We start from the raw sequence: 15,758 nt of genomic DNA, 5'->3' as shown, positions 1-15,758 counted from the left end.
CTAGATATAGCACTTAGGGTGAATGGGCGCAAAGGTTATGGGGAGAAAGCAGGATTAGGCTATTGATTTGTACGATCAGCCGTGATCGTGATGAATGGAGGAGCAGGCTTGGTGAACCAAATGGTGTCCTCTTCCTCCTATCTTCTGTGTTTCTGTGTTGTATTTGCCACAGGCTTGTGGTTATTGTTTATTTTCATTTGTGCAATAAAAGCACAGTTCGTTCACAGCCGACTCCTGGAGTTACATAAGAATATAAGAAACGTAAGAAATAGGAGTAGGAGTAGACCATCTGGCCCCTCGAGCCTGCCCCGCCATTCAATAAGATCATGGCTGATCTGTCGTGTCTCAGTTCCACATTCCTGCCCTCTCCCCATAACCCTTAATCCCCTTGCCTATCAAAAACCTATCAACCCGCGTCTTAAATATATTTAGCGAGGCAGCCTCCACCACTTCAACGGGCAGAGAATTCCAGAGATTCACCACCCTTTGAGTGAAGAAGTTCCTCCTCAACTCTGTTCTAAACCGCCCCCCCTTTATCTTGAGGCTGTGCCCTCTAGTCCTACTGTCCTTTCTGAGCGGGAAGAGCCTCTCCACCTCTATCCTATCCATCCCATTCATCATCTATTATTATTAGGAAAAAGTGGCAAATAGATTTTGGTGTAAAATCATCCACTATGTACCAAAAAAAGGATAGAATAGGATACTTTCAAAATGATGAAATGATCCAAAGAATCTTGAGACACAGATAATTAAAGTGTCCTGAACAGTTTCAAAAAAAAATCCAAAAGGCTATTCAAATGCTGATCTTCATATTGAGAAAACTAAAATACAAGAAAATAAAAATTGTACCCAAGTTGTACAAAGCCCTGGTCGCAGATGAAGTATCATGAGTTCTTCTGAGCATCATATCTAAGGGAAGATATATTGACCTTGGAAGGTGTTTATTGCTTAAAGACTGTAAAGCTTCATTCATATCTTCTCAGTGAGAGATCTTTATGAAATTGCCTTCAGATACCTGCATCCAGAGACACAGGGTTAATAGTAGAAAACAATGCTGCACCAAAAGATGCTGGAAGTTTGGAATTCTCTTCCTCAAATGGCAACTGATGCTTTTTTAATTGGTTATTTTAAACGTGAGATTAATGGATTTTTGTTAGGCAAAAGTGGGTATATGGAGTTAGGTCACAGATGATCTAATTAAATTATAGAACTGGCTTGAGGAGCTATATAGCTTTTCTTGTTCTGATCGAGTATTTGCACAGACCATGCTGGAAGTAGCCAGAAGCAATGGGTACGTCATCTGCCCAACTGGGGTTTCTGCAGTGCAAACAATCCTTGGTAAGAGGGGTTAATTCAGACTGTGACATGTTAATGAGAAACTATGCATCATCACAGGAAGTCTTGCAACATCACATAATCTTACTTTCTCTTATGGGTCACGTGGCAACTCGTAGCCACTGTAACATGTGTCCCAATAAAGTTAGTATTATCCTTACCTCAGAGTCTGTAAATATCATGTTAGCATAATGAGAGCAAGGTTATCATATGGTGGCAGTGAGCAAGGGAATAAGTATGGAAATGTCTCTGCCATCACAGGAAAGCCTTGACCAGGTCAGAGTGTTATGAAAGATCAGAGTTATCAAAAAGGAGGTGTATTGGGATCTTGAGAAACATTAAGGTAGACAAGTACCCAGGACACGACGGGATTTACCTCCGGGAGGAAATTGCTGGGGCCTTGAGAGAAATCTTTGTATCCTCACTGGTAATAAGGGAAGATTGGAGAGTAGCTATTGTTGCTCTTTTAGGATAATCCAGGTAACTACAAGCCGGTGAGCCTTGCATTAGCGGTGGGGAAATTATTGGAGAGGATTCTACAAGATAGGGTTTACTCCCACTTGGAAATAAGTGGGCGTATTAGCAAGAGGCACCATAGTTTTGCGAAGGGAAGTCATGTTTCACTCACTTGATCGGGTTTTTGAGGAAGTGACAAAGATGATTGATGAGGGTAGGGTAGTGGATCTTGTCTATATGGACTTCAGTGAGGCCTTTGACAAGGTTCCACATGGCAGACTGGTGCAGAAAGTGAAGTCGCATGAGATCAGAGGTGAGTTGGCAAGATGGGCACAGAGTTGGCTCAGACGTAGAGGGTAGCAATGGAAGGATGCATTTCCGAATGGAGGGCTGTGACAAGTGGCATTCCTCAGGGATCAGTGCAGGGACCTTTGCTGTTTGTAATATATATAAATGATTTGGAGTAAAATGTAACTGGTTTGATTAGTAAGTTTGCAGACGACACAAAGATTGGTGGATTTGCGAATAGTGATGAAGACTGTCAGAGGATACAGCAGGATATAAATCGGTTGGAGACTTAGGCGGAGAGATGGCAGATGGAGTTTAATCTGGACAAATATGAAGTAATGCATTTTGAAAAGTCTAATACAGATAGGAAATATACAGTAAATGGCAGAACCCTTCAGAGTATTGATAGGCAGAGGGATCTGGACATACAGGTACACAGGTCACTGAAAGTGGCAACGCAGGTGGAAAAGGTAGTCAAGAAGGCATATGACATGTTTGCCTTCTTCAGCTGGGGTATTGAGTTTAAAAATTGGTAAGTCATGTTGCAGCTTTATAGAACCTTAGGCTGCACTTGGAATATAGTGTTCAATTCTGGTCACCAAACTACCAGAGGGATGTGGAGGCTTTGGAGAGGGTGCAGAAAAGATTTACCAGGATGTTGCCTGGCACGGAGAGCATTAGCTGTGAAGGTTGCACGGTAACACAGTGGTTAGCACGGTTGCTTCACAGCTCCAGGGACCTGGGTTTGATTCCCGGCTTTGGTCACTGTGTGTGTGGAGTTTGCACATTCTCCTCGTGTCTGTGTGGGTTTTCTCCAGGTGCTCCAGTTTCCTCCCAAGGTCCAAAGATGTGTGGATTAGGTTGATTGGCCATTCTAAAATTGCCCCTTAGTGTCCTGAGATGCGTAGGTTAGAGGGATTAGTGGGTAAAATATGTGGGGATATGGGGGTAGGGCCTGGGTGGGATTGTGGTCGGTGCAGATCTGATGGGCCGAACGGCCTCTTTCTGTACTGTAGGATTTCTGAGAGTTGGAGAAACTTGGTTTGTTCTCACTGGAATGACGGAGGTTGAGGGGCGACCTGAGCGACACCTACAAGATTATGAGGGGCATGGACAGAATGGAAGCTTTTTCCCAGGGTGGAAGAGTCAGTCACTAGGGGGCATAAATTTAAGGTGTGAGGGGCAAGGTTTAAATGAGATATATGAGGCAAGTTTTTTTTTTGAAATAGAGGGTGGTGGGTACCTGGAACGCATTGGCGGGGGAGATAGTGGAAGCCGATACTATAATAACTGTCAAGGGACGTCTTGACAAATACATGAATAGGATAGGAATAGAGGGATACGGTCCCTGGAAGGATAGGGAGTTTTACTTCAGTTGGGTAACATGGTCAGTGCAGGTCTGGAGGGCCGACAGGTTTGTTCCTGTGCTGTGATTTCCTTCGTTCTTGGTTCTTTGAAGGGGAGGGTGATCTCCTCTCAGAGAACTAACACTCATCCATTCAAAGAGAAGTACCTCCCTTTCCTAATCTATTTAAAGAGTATATGAGAAATGGTACAATCTGCCTACAGCAATTTTTAGTGGTTAAATAAAAGTTATTACATGCCCTGTAAAAGAAACAGTCAGAAAAATAACAATAAACACCTTAACTGAACTACTAACAAACTACTCTAATGGAATGCTGTTTACAGTTCCCACTTACTAACAAAAAGAAAATAGAATTTTTAGTCACACTCAAAATGCAGTCAGGTTTGTTGACTTCCTGGAATCTTCTTTCTTCTTTGCTTCTGTTTTTGTGTCCTTCTGAGATGAAATGAGATGAGAGATGAGGCTTTCTCTTAAGATGGACAATGTGGCTGTTACACTGGTAGAAAGTTGCTGTCCGTGTCTCTCTGGCTGAGAGTTGTGGCAGTTTTTGGCAAAGGCAGCAGCTGTCTTCCTGGCAGTTTGGAGCTGGGAGCGGTTGCCTTTATACTCTTACTGACATACCAAAATTCGCATAATCGGATTGGTTGATCGGTTATTGAAATATCAAAATTCAAATCTGATAGGCTGCTGTGATTCAAATGCCCATTTTAAATTGGTTAAAATACAAAACCATGTTCTGAATTCAAATGCTAATACCTATTACCAAAGTAACCCTGTTGATTTTGCCTCTCAATGCAATGTTTCACTCGGTGCTGGATTTTTGCACCTGCAGCTCTCTTATACAAAAAAAACCAAAACCACCTATTAAATAGACAATTTTACAGCTCATAGCATTTGACAAGTATTTATAATTTTACAAACACTAACTCTACAATAAGAGGTCCCATTCAAGTAGAGGCATGGCTGAATTACTATTGTAGATTTGCCAAATATTGCACAAGATCAGGCCTCACTGCAAGCTGAGCAGCGAGCTGGTCAGTATGCTATTATACACAATGGAGGGGGTGTGGTTGCTGTGGAGGTGATATTCTAGCCAGGCAAAGAAATGATGAAGAGAAAGCTATGTATGATGAAGTAATTAAAGCACTTAATCTGAGAAAGAATACCAAGAGTGAGTTGGGCAGATCAAACAATACATTCAATGATGAGGACAGTATCCATTTATCAACAAACCATATTAGAGAGAACTGTAAGTATACCAGCTTAAAGGTCAAACTACTCAGGGACAGGATTGTTGTTGAAGCATTGTCTGACTACTTGCAGTTGAGAGATGATTTAACCTTAACAAAGGTCAGTAAATACTAACTTCATTGAGACAGACTGGGCAGACAAACTCGAGGTCTGGAAGCAAAGTTGATCAGTGATTCAGGATGATTGGAAGGAATGAATCCAAAAAAATGACAGGTTCAATGGTTTATATTGAATTTAAAAATTTAGAAGATATCACCAATATTGAGAAGATGTACTTTGCCAATTCTGTAACTATTTGCATGTCAAAGGTGTAGAGAATTACTCTGAGATAACAAAGAATGAGATCAGCTTATTGAAACTATTCCCAAGTTTAAAAAAATAAGAAAAACATGACACCATTTATACGGTTCCCCACATTCATCTGAGTCCAGGCACACAAGTACAGATGGCAGAATAAGAGGATAGGCCGTTAAGGATATTGCAATCCAGGAGAGAAAAATGGAACATACAATTGGGTTCTGCTTGATTAGTTGTAGTTCAGTGATGCACCTGTTTAACTTAACTGTCCTGCTAGATTCAGTTGTCATAGAGATTTACAGTGTGGAAATAGGCCCTTCGGCCCAACTTGGCCATGCTGCCCTTTTTTTTTTGAAACCCCTAAACTAATCTCAATTGCCTGCATTTGGCCGATATTCCTCTATACCATCTTACCCATGTAATTGCTCGGTTGTATTGAGCAGTTTCCCGTATTTTAAAAGATCTTGGTTTGCAGTCATTTTCTTTACAAACCTGAGATAACCAGGGAGTGAGAAGGTACATGGCTCCAATCATCTATTTCCATACAGCATAGCCCATTTCACTCTTCATAGAATCATAAAACCCGACAGTGCAGAAAGAGGCCCTTCGGCCCATTGAGTCTGCACCGAACACAATCCCACCCAATATCCCTACATATTATACCCACTAATCCCTCTAACTTATGCATCCCTGGACACTAAGGGGTAATATCTTAGCATGGCCAATCAACCTAACCTGCATATCTTTGGACTGTGGGAGGAAACCAGAGTACCCGGAGGAAACCCACGCAGACACGAGGAGAACGTGCAAACGCCACACAGTCAGTGACCCGAGCCAGGAATCGAACCCACGACCCTGGAGCTGTGAAGCAGCAGTGTGAACCACTGTGCTACCGTGCCGCCCCTTCTCCTGCTTGACAGGGATTCCCTTGCTGGATGTATGTTCTAGAAGGACTTACTGAGTCCATCACTGCTTCACTTCAGAACAGGTAATTGAAGTTTGATGTACCGTTTCAGCAACATTTGCAAAGTCTCAGTTGATGTGAACAGTCAGGAGATGAGGGGCAAGATTCCACAGGCACAAATCCCATTATGGCCGTAACATCTCAAGAATGGAATTTATAGTGGCAAAACCTTGATTTGAAATCCACCCCCCCTCCCCGAACAAGCTGGTGACATCGTTTGCATGGATTTAAATTAATTTAAGTATAATTAAACAGCTTTACACCAGGTGTTGAGGGCCAAAGTTGGGAATTGCCCCCTGGCTTCATGACAGTGTCCTCTGAAACCTCCATGGCAGGCGCGTTGACCTCAATGGATTGTGAGGGAATGGTACTCCATGGCCATTGGGGGGGGGGTGGAGGGTGTTTATTCTTTTTGTAGATTGGGGCGGCCTTTAAACATGGCCCCCAAAATCTCTGGAGCCGACCTTGCCGGCTCTATCAAACCCTGTCCCGGCAAACCACACCTCCCCGATTATTTTTTGACAGTGTCAGAAGATCTGATCAGAAAACTTTGCGTGTTTTCCTGGAGAAAAACATCCCTGTTTTCAGTCAAACTGTCACTGCCATTTTTTTGGAATATTCCACCACATTATCTTCAAAGGCTATATCCTCGTGACAATACCCTATAAGTAAGACACAGATGCATCAGTTTTAGTTCTTTCAAATGCTGCTCTGTGGTTGGAGGCAAAATTCTCTTCAGCCATCATGCGAAAAATTACATTGGCCAGGAGGTATAGAACTCAAGGTCAACTGAATGCAACCATTCAATATAAAGAGAGAAAAACTACTGAAATCATAGTCAGAATTCTCCTGACCAGTTCTTGGCAGGTTTGGCGGCATAACCTGGCAAGAGCCAAAATCTCAGGAACCTGTCTGTAAAGCCCTGTTGCAATTCTCACAATGTTTTCTGAATGGCGGATTACTCTACCTGCTAGCAGATGGCACAAATTTTGTTTGCATCTCATGATTGTTCATTAGAACAGTCACCTGCAGGAATTCCACCGGGCTTCCAATCTTGCATCATGCCAGTGGCATCAAGACCATGCACAAGACAGTCCTTAGTTCACCAGAGGCTTTGGGATGAGTGCAACAACTTTCCGCCCTAGTGCCGTGCTGCCCGTGTTATGTTATGGAAGGGGTTGCCTTTAGTGGAATTGGAAGATCCCGCCATTGCGAAGCGTTAGAAATCCTGCCCCTGTTTCGTCGCTTGAGGAACAAAGAACAACACAGCACAGGAAACAGGCCCTTTGGCCCAACGAGCCCGCGCCGCCATTTTAGCAATGTGCTTTTGCTCTTCCGCCCTTGACCCATGTCTATGCTTATGGCACTCCGCATTGGAAACCAGATTGAGGGGAGAATAATTTTGGGACAACTTGTTGCACCAATTAGCCTAAGAGCACACCTTTTGGGGTGTGGGAGGAAACTGGAGCACCCGGAGGAAACCCACGCAACCACAGGGAGAATGCGCAAACCCCCACAGATACTGGCCCAAATCCATGTATCTGCACAGCAAACAGTGATAGTCACTGAGCTGTCGTGGTGCCCATCTGCTGGTCCAGTTTAAGCGTACACAAACGACGTGAAGTACTAGGCTACTCTTGAAACATCCAAGAGCAGCCCACGCACGACCCACCGCATGTATGCCCCTCGTTAGACAACAAGGTGGACCGATGCACCTCCGAGAAGGAGGGTAAAATCTCCCAATTATGTGCTGCTGCATCTTAGAAACTGGGATATCAATTCCAATCATTTTTCTTCAATTGAAATTGAAATCCTTCTCTTGAAATTGGGTTCTAGTTGCGAGGTTTGAAGTGGACTGATCCCTGTGACTCTTCATGTATGAATAAACATTTTTATGTGCTGACTTCATCCAACTTTCACAGAAATACGCTTTCCAGTATAGATTACTTATTTGTAGTCAGCAATGGAGCCAAATTTCTGAATTTGCATTACATTGCGTTAGATCTTAGAATCATAGAACCCTACACTGCAGAAAGAGGCCCTTTGGCCCATCAAGTCTGCACTGACCACAATCCCACCCAGGCCCAACCCCCATATCCCTGCACATTTACCCACTAATCCCTCTAACCTATGCATCCCAGGACACTAGGGGGCAATTTTAGCATGGCCAATCAACCTAACCCGCACATCTTTGGACTGTCGGAGGAAACCGGAGCACCTGGAGGAAACCCATAGAGACACGAGGGGAGTGTGCAAACTCCACACACTCAGGGACCCGAGCCGGGCGTCAAACCCAGGTCCCTGGAGCTGTGAAGCAGCAGTGCTAACCACTGTACTACTGTGCTGCATTGTACATCACTCTGCGAGGACAAACCAGTTCCTGCCTCTAGCTCCATGTCAAGGTGGTCTTCATGGAGCCATGTACCCTCCTGTGTCGTTGACTCAGATCATTTCTGCACCTGGTGTTGAGGGGTACCCACCCACCCGCCCCGCCCCGCCCCGCCCCGCCCCGCCCCGCTGTTTATCTGGACAGGACTGTGTTGTGGGAGTCATGCCACTGCAACAACCCGTTTGACTGGGATGGAGTGTGAGGTGAGTCCAGGGACTGAGGGGGCACGGCCTAACAATGACAATGAAGCAGGGCAGTGTAGGGAAGGTAAAGCTCATGATACAGGAAGTGGATGAGGAAGATGAACAATGGAAGACACAGGGAAGACTGAGGGGAGGGAATCAGGACCCTGACAAGGTTGTATGAGAAACTCTCAAACAAGGGAGTCAAAGGCATACTATGTTTACTGGAAGCAGTTGGATGAAATCTCCAGATGCATTGGGCAGAGGTCCAAGTGGGGCATGGGTGTCTCAAGAGATGATAAGTCTGGGTAAGGGTGAATTGAATTGGTTGAATTGAGGAACTAACTCCTTCTTCAGACTGCTAGCCTTTCTTTTCTTTTTATTTCCTTTTTCTTGCATGGTCTGGTGAAGGCTGGTGGGTTGGAGAGAGTGGTATTTAAATATGGTGCTGCAACCTTTGAACCCATTGGCTGCTGGCCTACCAGGATTGTCAGAGGGAAACTCACCTCTGCATAATTGTTGAGGTTCCAAGTGCAGAACCTGGTGTGGCATGCCACCATTCTGGCCAGTGGGAAGGTGTTGCTGGAGCTGCCCACCACTGTACTTAGTCTTAAAATGGGAATTCTTCCCATATACGTGTTCCTAGAATCATACAGTGCAGAAGAAGGCCATTTGGCCCATCGAGTCTGCATCGACCACAACCCCACCCACCCATATAACCCCATGCATTTACCCTAGCTCATTCCCCCTAACACCTAAGGGGCTATTTAGCATGGCCAATCCACCTAACCTACACATCTTTGGACTGTGGGAGGAAACTGGAACACCTGGAGGAAACCTATGCAGACACAGGGAGAACGTGCAAACTTCACACAGACAGTGACCCAAGCCAGGAGTCGAACCTGGGTCCCTGGCATTGCAAGGCAGCAGTGCTAACCACTGTGCCACCTTGTGTCCCTGAACCCGTTGTTTATTCTTAAGCAGGAAAGCCGACTTGCATCTCATTTGCTGAGCTAAGCAATTGGAAAGCTGAACTAGAGAGCTGAAATTATCCAGCTGTTCACTGGACTAAGAAAGCTGAAGACATTAATTTGTATCCTGAAATTAAGCCAGTGTCTGTTTACATCTAGGTAAGTTTCTCATTCATTTTTGCTAAAGGTAAAGAAGGAGACTGTCTCTGTTGGAATAAGGAGTTATTTCACCTGTGATGGAACCAACAACTTCGTGCTCAGAGTTGATTCCTGTGCCAAAACCTGAAGGAGCTATCAGAATTTATACAGATCTTGCACAGCTGAACAAAACCATTGAATATGAAGTTCAACTGATGTTATTTGTGGACAAGAGCTTAACAAAGTAAGGAGAAAAGTAAGTTGTGAAGAGCACATAAGGAGGCTACAAAGGGATATAGATAGGTTAAGTGAGTGAATAAAGATCTGGCAAAAGATCACAATGTGCTGAAATGAGAAATTGTCCATTTTGGCAGGAAGAATAAAAAAGAAGCATATTATATAAAAGGATCATACTGTGCAGAAGAGGCCCTTTGGCCCATTGAGTCTGTACCAACATGTGAAAAAAAACACCTGACTCCCAAGTGATGGGAGACAAAGAACAAAGAACAAAGAACAACACAGCACGGGAAACAGGCCCTTCGGCCCAACGAGCCCGCGCCGCCGTCCCACTGTCTCAGTGTCCTATTCATGATTTTAGTCTACGCCTAATGTGCCAGGATCAGGGAGGTCCAATTTAGGGACAATTTAGTACCCAATCAATCAGCCTAAAAGCACATCTTTGGGGATGTGGGAGGAAACTGGAGTACCCGGAGGAAACCCACGCAACCACGGGGAGAACGTGCAAACTCCCACAGACACAGGCCCAAATCCATGTGTCTGCACAGCATCAGAGATAGTCTCTGAGCTGTTATGTTGCCCTCGAGATGGTCCAGTTTAAGCACACTAACGACATGCAGCAATAGGCAACTCCCGAAGCAACGTCCAAGAGCAGCCCACTACAACCTGCCGCATGCATGCCCCTTGCTGGACTTAAATGCCTGTGGAGACAAAAAATTCATTATTAAACAGACTGTAACATCCCTGAGGCAAAACGTATTCCCAAGCCTACAATGTTTAGTAAGGCCTACTATATCCCCCTATATGTAGCCCGCTCATGTGGCTGTCTAAGTGACTCTTAAACAACCCTAGCGTGCCTGCTTCCACCACCTTACTCGGCAGTGCATTCCACACCCCCACTACCCTTTGCGTGAAAAACTGCCCTCTAATATTTGTCTTATACCTAGCCCCCCTCACCCTAAGCTCGTGACCCCTCGTTCTATCCATTTCTAATAACGGAAAAAGCTTACCACCATTTACTCTATCTATCCCCTTCATAATCTTATAAACCTCTATTAGATCCCCCCTCAGCCGACGTCTCTCAAGGGAAAACAGCCCAAGTTCATTCAATCTTTCCTCGTAAGACAGCCCTTCCATACCAGGCAGCATCCTGGTAAATCTCCTCTGCACTCTCTCCAGGATCTCTACATCCTTCCGGTAGTACGGCGACCAGAACTGGACGCAGTACTCCAAGTGAGGCCTAACCAACGTTCTATACAACTGCAACATCAGACTCCTACTCTTATATTCTATACCTCTTCCTATGAAGGCTAACATACCATACGCTTTCCTCATCACATTCTGCACCTGCACCGACACCTTCAGGGACTTGTGCACTTGCACCCCCAGGTCTCTCTGCGTATCTATACTCCGGATAGTTCTACCTTTTATCGTATAACTCCCCTCCACGTTATTCCGGCCAAAGTGCATCACCTCGCATTTCTCCGGATTAAATTCCATTTGCCATCTATCTGCCCAATCTACCAGCCTGTCTATGTCCTGTTGCATTGCCAGGCACTGCTCCTCAGTACCTGCCAATCCAACCATCTTAGTGTCATCAGCAAATTTGCTGATCACACCACCTACCCCCTCTTCCAAGTCATTAATATATACCACAAACAGAAGAGGTCCTAGTACCGAGCCCTGCGGCACACCACTGGTGACAGACCTCCAATTGGAAAAGGAGCCATCCACTACTACTCGCTGTCTCCGCCTCCCAAGCCAGTTCTCCACCCATCTACATACCTGGCCTTGTATCCCATGAGCCTTCACCTTTTCTATCAGCCTACCATGAGGGACCTTGTCAAACGCCTTACTGAAATCCATATAGACGACATCAACGGCTTGTCCTTCGTCAACCGTTTTTGTCACCTCTTCAAAAAATTCCACTAGATTCGTAAGGCACGACCTCCCTGTAACGAAGCCATGCTGCGTATCCCTGATCAGATTGCAGCGCTCCAGATGTTCATACATCCTATCCTTGAGGATCCTCTCCATTAGCTTGCCTATAACTGAAGTCAAGCTCACCGGCCTATAATTCCCTGGGTTATCCCTCTGACCCTTCTTAAACAACGGTACTACATTTGCAATGCGCCAATCCTCTGGGACCTCACCTGTGTCCAAACTGAGACTGGCAAGCTCAGAGGTATTTGGTTGACCTGGCGAATTGCAAAGAAAATTGAATATGAAAGTAGAGAAATTATCCTTCACTTGTACAGAGGACTGGTGAGACCACTGAGAATATTGGTCACCTTATTCAAGGAAGGATGTAAATCCTTTGGAAGTAATTCAGATAAAGATTACCAGACTAATGCCTGGGATGAGGAGATTGTCTTATGACGAAAGGTTGAACAGTCTTGGTTTGTAAACACCTGAGTTTAGAAGAGTAAGAGATGACTTGATTGAATCCTTTAAGGCGCTGACGGGTATTGAGAGGATGTTTTCTCTTGGTGGAGAATCTAGAATTAGGGACAACTATTTAAAAATACGATAGAGATGAGGAGAATTGTTTTTTCTCAGATGGTAATGAGTCTTTGGAACTCTGCTTCAAAAGGCATCATGCAGGTGTATGCACGCCACCATGGAAGCATACATGACTGCTACATCCTGCAGAGTTCAGACATCTCTGGGGTCTTCCAGGATCCTGAAGAGGAAACATGGATGACACAGTGACAGTCCAGTAGAGGGGTTCATGTCCCGTGTCACTCCAAATGGATTCCTGTCTTGTCATCCATGCTGACTTTTCTTAAAAGTGCTTAGTGGTAATGAGAGAATGAAAATGCTAGAGTTCCCAAATGAAAATTGAACTTTCTGGAAACACTCAGCTGAATATTGTGTCCTGGAAACATTATATTTTATTTTACAGATATTCTTTGACTTACAGTGTAGGGTCCAATATTTTCTGCTTTATTCCATTAGCAGAGTGGAATCTGGATATCAGGAGCTTTGATTTAAAAGGAGGTAAAATAAACTTACACTAACTGAGCAGGAGCTTAAAATCAGATAATTGGTTGAAAGCTGTCAGTAGTTGTCCATTTTCTACAGACTGATGTTCCAATACCATTCACACTGCAACACCAGCCATTCTGACACTAACACTTGCAACTCAAAAACTGTTTGATTAATTTGTAAAGTTCTGTGGAGAATTACAAAAGCAGTGATGAAACAGGGATCTCAGATAAAATTCAAAAGTGTTAGGAATGCATACCCTTGTGTGTTGCTGCAAAAAATCTGCTCTGATTATCACAAGATGTCATAAATACGACTTAATAAACAAATACACTGCATGCGCCACCCTCCTCAATCTTTAACACTGCTCAATCCCTTATTGCACAGAGGAAACAGGAGAAAGTTGGTCAAAATCTCCAAAACAAGTGAAACAGCACCAGCCACATGACACAAGTTGCAGCAGCCAGTACAGAAAAGATTTTTTTACTGAAGTAAGCTTCCTCAAGAATATTGAATTCATCATTCAGAAATTGCTCCCACAAAATGGGTAAATGCTTTGTACAAGTGAACCCAAAAGGGAAATTATCCTTGGTTGAATTCTCATGCTGTGCTGTTCTCAGCTGAGGTTACAGTAGCAAACTGTACCTTTAGCCTCTGTGATCCTGTGCCTTGAAAGAATTAAGTTAAGCATACACATGTCAGTGCTGGGAGCCAAGACCCACCTCCCTTTTTCCCCCAACTCAAAGATCCCACAACACTCACAATGAAAGCGGACACATGAATAAGGGCCATTTCTTGGAAGGTCTACGCCAGCAGGATTTAATACTTCGAGAAGGAAGTGGAGTTGGAAAAAAATGCAGTTCTAAGAAACAAAACTAAGAAACAATGTAGACTAAATGGTGTGTTAAGCTTTTTGATGTTTTCAGGAGGATTTATCCTATAGAGCAATAATTATTGCAATATCACATGAAGCCAAGCGAAAAAACCTGGATTGATATTAAAATTGTACATGTTGAGACTAAGAAATTAAACCACCTAGATTGGTGAGGGAGGTAAGGGAGCAAATTGTGCAGTGTTTACAGAAATTTTCCAGACCTTTCAGAACACAGGATTAATCCTGGGGGACTGGAAAATTACAAACGTGACACAGTTGAAAGGGGCAAAGGATAGCCCAGGAAACTGCAGACCTGTCAACTTAATATCAATAATGGGAAAACTGATTGAAGCCATAATATGGGATAAGAGAAACATACACTTAGAGAAAAGTAAGTTAATACTAGACAGTCAACATGGCTTTGTCAAGGGCAGGTCATGTCTGATAATTTTAACTGAGTTCTTTGACAAGGTGACAGAAGCAGTGGATGAGGGTAATGTCATGGATGTTATATGTTTGGACTTTCAGGGAACATTTGATACGGTACTACATGGCAGGTTGGTTAGCAAATTAAAATGTTTGGTATTGATGAATCCTTGCAGCATGGATTAGAAATTGGCTAAGAGATAAGAAACAGTAGGTATAGATGGGCATTTCTCAGACTGGAGAGGAATTGAAAGTGTTGTTCCCCAGAGATCAGTGTTGGGACCCTTTTTCTGATTTATATAAACAATTTAGAAATGGGTGTTGAGGGCAAAATCTCTGAATTTGCAGATGGTACCAAACTGAGGAGAATAGTGAATTGCGAGGGTGACACTGAGTGACTTCAGAGGGACATTGGCAAGTTGACCAAACGGGCAGACACCTGGCAGATGAATCTCAAAGCAGCAAACGGAAGATAATGCACTTTGGTGGAAGAAACATGGGAAGACAATATAAGTTCAATGGTACAATTTTGAAGGGAATACAGCAGCAGAGGGGCTTTCGGTTCAAGTGCATGATTCCTTAAAGGTGGCCAGGCAAGTTGAAACAATTATTAAGAAGATTTATAGGTTATCTGAAAATAAGATCTTTGTTTCTCTGAAGGGTGAAAATCTGCTGTTGTTAGGGGCTGTGCCAGGGTCTGTTTGGTGTTTAGGGAAGCTGTCTAGTCTTCAAACTGTTTGGGAGTGAATCCAGAGAACTGCAAACTTCAACCAAAGGACTCAATTTCTAGTATCATGTGAGCATTAGTCTGTGCTGTGTAAACCTGTGAAGGAGTCTTTTGTCTATGGGATTGGTTTGATTGGAGCATTGTAGATATATTTGTTAAGGGTTACACATTATCATGATTGTTTTTGGTTTGTACTTGCTAAAAGTTCTTGCTAATTTTCTTAAAATACATGTTAATTATATTTTTAAATAAACTTCTTTGATAAAAGCTCCCTGATGGGTCACTTGAATCATACCGAAGTGAAACATCTCATGCTTATTCTAACCAAATTCAAAATGCAAAACTTATGATCCAGGCGAGCTGCATAGAACACTTTGGAATTTCTGGCCTAAACCATAACAGCACTAACTAGCGACCCACCAACAGCAGATTTCTTTCACTCCAGGAAGGCAAACAGCCTTGCTTCCAGCTAGCCAATAGGATTTCCAATACTAGGGAGAGAGAGAAACTCTGATTTTTGGTCTAATGTCCACCCCCTTCTAAACTAAAACTGAAAAATGAAACCTTAAGATTTTTCTGATGAGGAACCACCTGACTTTGACTTGTCATTCAATCATCCTTGTCACAATGCAGGGTCATAAGAAGTCCTAGAAAGTACCTGAGACCCAGAGTAAAAATAAATGAAACCCCATTTAAGCCACTGAAGCACCTTAATAAAAGGACTTCTAACTAGACACCCTGGCAACAATAAAAAAAATCAAAGCTGTTTATCTGCAGAGAACATGTTTTTAAAATAATACATTTCTTAAAGGTACACTAACATCACCCCCCAATGAGACCCTTAGTGACAGTTATGCTGGAACGACTGC

The 15,758-nt window shown here is 43.6% G+C and overlaps 1 protein-coding gene across 4 annotated transcripts in view; it reads left to right on the top strand.

Annotated features, from left to right (window-relative positions):
- Window positions 1-15,758, top strand: part of oxr1a (oxidation resistance 1a) — a 588,813-nt gene that overhangs the window by 79,214 nt on the left and 493,841 nt on the right. The window contains exon 1 of one of the 4 annotated variants that reach the window (XM_080193725.1): window positions 9,810-9,893. The exons of the other annotated variants lie outside the window; for them this stretch is intronic. The gene's annotated coding sequence lies outside the window, so the exon portion shown is untranslated. Of the gene's footprint in view, window positions 1-9,809; window positions 9,894-15,758 lie in introns of those variants that run through there. 4 annotated transcript variants of the gene reach the window in all.

This window comes from Carcharhinus amblyrhynchos, chromosome 8, assembly GCF_965287045.1.
Source record: "Carcharhinus amblyrhynchos chromosome 8, sCarAmb.v2.hapA, whole genome shotgun sequence".
Taxonomy (NCBI): domain Eukaryota; kingdom Metazoa; phylum Chordata; class Chondrichthyes; order Carcharhiniformes; family Carcharhinidae; genus Carcharhinus; species Carcharhinus amblyrhynchos.
The sequence above is the reverse complement of the archived record's forward strand: the minus strand, read 5'-3'. Positions and strand labels throughout refer to the sequence as shown.